Here is a 3,510-nt window from a genome sequence, read left to right as displayed (position 1 = left end):
TTTTTTTTTTTTAAACAAACAGCCAAATACCAGCAGTTTTTCCCTAGATTGAAGAGGGACTTTTTAGTCTCTCAGAATAATCAACAGAAAAAGCTTGGCCAGGATGGTGTGTAAGTGTTCTGATATTAGGTACCAAGTACATAATAAAAATCACTGCCCAAGTTTATGTTAATATGGAACTTGCGTCAGTCAGTGCCAGGCCTTCAAACCTGTGTAAGCTCAAAGAAATACCTGCAGGTTTGGCAAAGGTTTGCCAAATGCTCTTCTGAAAACTCACCTGGAACCCTGAAGGCAGCAGAAATGCTTCTTGGGCTTTTAAATGTAAATCCCAGTCTCAATATCTTGGTACCAATTCTTGTTATCAAATACTGTCTCTGTCTGTGGACCCTTTAGATAGAAATACTTCCTCAGAAACAACCCCAGACCAATAATGGTAGAGGGATTTATTTTATTTAGCACCTGAATGTAACTGAGAAGCTTTAATGAAACCATCTCTTGCATAATATATTCAGCTGTGACTGGAGTGTTCAAAAGCATCTTGAAGCCCTACTGTTACACTACACCCATAAGGAAAAACATGGAGATAAGTCACTCAAAACAAATTATCACCCTGAATTGGTTAATAGCTGCTATATCTGGTTTCTAGCAGGAATAAGTAATGAGCTTCTGTAGATAATTGTATCATGTATGTTTCTAATGCAAAAACTGATAGACTGTAAGGCCTGGTGTAATGCACTTTCCTTATTGCACCTCATTTTAGTAAAGTCCTTACTAAGTTTAACAAAATCATTTACATAACTATGAATTAGTTAGGAGGTAGCCAAGTCATTTCATACTGAAGGAGATAAAACTGAACTGGTTGAGTGTGACAAATTCCATCAAAGAAGAAAAAAGTTGTAAGACATAAGGTACCCCTAAAAATGGGGAAAGAAATGTACAAAACTAGAAAGTCTAATTGTTGTCTTGTTGGGAGAGAAATAGGTTAACTATGGAGAGGGAGCATTTTCTGGGATAGGTCCATTTTAAGTAAATTATGCTTGTGTATTCCGTAAATGTTTTTGACTGTAGTATCTGCTCTGGAATTCACAACTAAATATTTGTGGGTTTTTTTTTTTTGTATTTTATCTCAACCATTGTTCGGCTTGAATTCCAAAGGAAACAAAACATGCAATTATTCTATTGGTCTTTCCTTATATCTTTCCTACCAGTTTGGTAAATCTGTATATAATTTTTTCCTGCCATTAATAAAAGGGAAGAAGAACAAAATAAAATATTCTGTTATTGCTCTTAAAGTGATTCAGTAATTTACAGTGCAGAGATCCATTTCCAAAGTTAAGCCCCAAACATAACTATTGTTTTTCCACATTGGGAGAGTACATATCACACCTGGCTTCCTTCCATTTTTCTGAAATGTGTCATTGATAAAAGAGAGTTCAAGCTTCCCTAAACCAATTAAAATGTGTTTTTTTTTGCCTCAGGCAGTAAATAAAAGCACATGATAGAACTAAAGCAGACTGGGAGAGTAGTAATCAGTACAGTAGTTCAGTATTGAACAATATTGAACACTGTAACAATAACACATAATAAATCATTTTGAAAGATACATTGGATAAATTTTTTAAGGGCAAATGAAGTATACTCACAAGAATCAAAGAGACCATTATTTTTATTTTCTTTAAAAAAAATGTTGACTATTCCTTTTTAAAGCAACTCCAACTTGCTTAACTGCAAAATATTTATGACTATAGTTTTGAGTATGGGTCACATGTAAATATGTTTTTCTGAAAGATTTTCACATGGAAACATCATGCAACTTTAAAATATTTTTACGGTAGCACACTGGAAGGCTGTGCTACCACTCAACAAGACCTGGACAGAATGGAGAGTTGGGTTAGGAGGAACCTGATGAGGTTTAACAAGAGCAAGGGTAGAATCTGGGGAGGAATAACCACATGCTTCAGTACAGGTTAAGGACTGATCTGCTGGAGAGGAGCTCTGCAGAGAAGGACCTGAGTGTCCTTCTGAGTGTCCTGGTGGACAACAGGTTGGCCATGAGCCAGCAGTGTGCCTTTGTGGCCAAGAAGGCCAACGGTATTAAACAGCATTAAAAAAAGAGCATGGCCAGCAGCATGAGGGAGATGATTCTCCTCCTCTACTGTGCCGAGTTCTGGGCTCCCCAGTTACAAGGAACTCGTAGGAGTCCATCCACAAAGGTCTGGAGCATCTCCTGTATGAGGAAAGGCTGAGTAACCTGAGTCTATTCAGCTTGGGGAAAAGACGACTGAGGGAGAATCTGATTAATATTTATAAGTATCTAAAGGGAGAGGGAAGGCAAATGAATGAGGCCAGGCTCTTTTCAGTGGTGTGTAGTGATACAACAAGGAGCCATGGCCTAGAACTTGAACACAGGAAGTACCATACTGACATGCAGAAGAACTTATTTATGGTATTGTACAGGAAATGTTGTAAACATCTTTCTGTAAAACCACAGTTTTGGGAATACTATACAGCTTCACTTCCAGATTTTTATTAGCCACTGTTTTACTCCTTGGCAAAAGAAGTTTTTGAGCTGAGTTACAGGTGCCAAAGAGCTATTCAAGGTCCTTATGATGAAAACTGACTAACAAGCACAAGTCTTGCTATTATATCTGTATAAAATCACCATTGTTTGTTAGATGCCAACTTCTGACTGCACCCTTGGAACTGAAGAAAAACCTCAAAAAAGAAAAAAGTTTCATGATGAAGGGGAGCACTGATTAATCTTCCCAATTTCTTGAAGTTTAAGGAAGCCCCAGTAGTTGCAAAAATTATGCTTCATAGTCACCACCTGCTGTTTCTCAATCTACGTCTCTAGAAGGATTTTTCTATGTTAATGTCCTTGCATGTCTTTAATTCTAACAGATAGCGTAAAGATATATTTATAATCGTATGATTTGTTTGGAAGCAGAATTGACTAGGGAGAATTTTTTTTTTTTTTAAACAGAAATATCTGGACAAATAGATTTTCAAGTAAAATGTAAGATGGATAATTACAGGCAGTTCAAGGTCCTGTCATCATAGCACTGTGCTGTCATGACCCAACAGAACAACCACTGGAAAAAGTAACTGGTGTCAGCAGTTTAGACTAGTTTCAATGGATGGAATAAGTTTTAAATACCACCAAGTAAGGGTGAAGATATAAGTACTGTTCTTGACTGGAGCAAGAAGAAAGTGAGCTGCAGTTGCCAACCATCTCATTACCATCCTCAGGAAAATCTATGACCTAGGGACATCCTGCAAATTGTTTTCTGTGGACTGTTTTGTACTGAAGTTGCATTAAGTTTGCATACGATCTTGAATTATACCAAAACATTTGACTACAGTCTTGCATTAGGAGAGAAAAAGTTCACTACAGACTGACAACTGTTAGCCTGAGCGGGCTGTCTCAACACCTGTGCTGCAATCAGCTGGAATATTTACTTTTACCTGTGAGATTTTGACCACAAAACTATTACTAGGTTAGCAATTACA

Source organism: Meleagris gallopavo, chromosome 6 (genome assembly GCF_000146605.3).
Source record: "Meleagris gallopavo isolate NT-WF06-2002-E0010 breed Aviagen turkey brand Nicholas breeding stock chromosome 6, Turkey_5.1, whole genome shotgun sequence".
NCBI lineage: Eukaryota > Metazoa > Chordata > Aves > Galliformes > Phasianidae > Meleagris > Meleagris gallopavo.
The sequence above is the reverse complement of the archived record's forward strand: the minus strand, read 5'-3'. Positions refer to the sequence as shown.